This window comes from Ceratina calcarata, unplaced genomic scaffold (assembly GCF_001652005.2).
Source record: "Ceratina calcarata isolate Rehan_Ccalc_2016 unplaced genomic scaffold, ASM165200v1 scaffold312, whole genome shotgun sequence".
Classification (NCBI taxonomy): domain Eukaryota; kingdom Metazoa; phylum Arthropoda; class Insecta; order Hymenoptera; family Apidae; genus Ceratina; species Ceratina calcarata.
The window spans coordinates 128,174-129,961 of record NW_017153779.1 but is presented as its reverse complement, the minus strand read 5'-3'; positions in this window follow the sequence as shown (position 1 = coordinate 129,961).

The window sequence follows — 1,788 nt, the reverse complement described above, 5'->3', positions numbered from 1 at the left end:
GGACGGCGAGATTTACAATTTCTCTATAAAAACTTTTAGCTAGCGTCTATAGTTTACGAGTAATTTGCAAAAAACTGTTTTTTCGTTTTTCGTCAATAACTCCTAAACTATCAACGCTAATGAAAAACTTTTATACAGAAATTGTAGCTCTCATTTTCAGCTACAAAAAAGGACCTATGCAATTTTCCCGTATCTTCAACGATTTAGGAGTAATTTAGTAAAAACGAAATTTTTTGTCAAAAGTTGGCTGTTTCGACGGTGGGACGGTCAGATTTTATCAATGTCAATAAAACGCCATATAATCACACTTAACTTATTAAATACTGAAATTAGAAGAAAAATGCATAGAATCTTTCTTATAAAGGATGTCAGTGCCTACAACTTTTATATAAAAAGCCAGCGTCGATAATTAATTGGATATTTCCTTCTATATTTTTTAGCACGTAGCTATTTATTATTAACATTGTTCTTCCGACGTCTGATTTGTTTTTAATTATGGGAAATGCGTTTTTTTAAGGTACATAAACTTTTGGGATTGACTATATAGCCAATACATCCTTGAACGTCAGCATCAATAGTTTTATAACTACTGTACCTCATATGGCTCTTTATTATAACAAATAACATAGGAGCATTGCAAATAATAACCAACATTTTATCTCCAAAAGAGAATTTTCTTTAATTCTCTCTCAATATGTTTCCAAGTGTTTTCACGCGAATCCGAATTCTGAACAAGTGTCGCAACCCTTGTCGTCGCGCGAGATCGCTTTACCAACTAGAAATTATTTTCCGGACAGGTATCGATCCACGGATTTAATTGCACAGGAGCCGGGCTATCTTACGGTGTATACTAGAAGGTTAGATCCTGATCCTCCGTAATCCTTCGTGGAATCGGTAACCCGAGATGTTTTGACGGGAGAGGTTCAACATCGGAGAACCCTTTCCGAATTTACATTTGTTTATCCATATCCAGAGTGAATTAATAAAAGGATATCGAATGATTTTATTAAAATATACTTAATAGAAATTCATTACATAATGAAGATAATTGAATGAATGGACCTTTGTATTTTGACAAATCAAAATGGATTTCAGTTTTCATAAACTCAATGGCTACTCTGTCTCGTAAATTCAATACTCTTATTATATTATGCATTATATGCAAGGATTTTGTGAAAATATGATGTATAGGAATTAATTATGGAATTGTATTGAGGATGGAATGAAGCTTTGTATTTTGACGAATCAAAGTGTAGTTCAGGCTTTATTACAGAATCAATGATTACTGGATATTTGTTCTTTTAATATATGTATGGATAATTCTATTAATACCCCCGAAGATAAAAGACGAAACTACAAGAAACAATTGGAAAATTTTGGAATTATCTTGAATTTAGCAGAACTTCAAAATAATCCAGTTTTTATTATTAGACTGCGGATTTTTATGCACACTAAATTATTTATGTTACCAGTTTAAGAAATGTGTTTCAAGTAGTTTTTATCTTCTAAACATTGCAATGTGCAGTGCACTTTGTGTTTAGATTTATGTTAAATTCCATATGCACCACGCTAATACTTTAACGATTAGATAAGCATATTCATAATTAAAACCGACATAAGGAGTGGTATATGGATAATTGGTAGGTGTACAGCGCTAGGATAAATTTCATTGGAATATCGAATAACGTGATCAAATTTAACGACAGGTAGAGGAGCGCCGGTTGATTTATGGCTTCCTCAGCCATAAGACAGCGACAGTAGCATTAGGAACGATATGGCAGGTGTAGC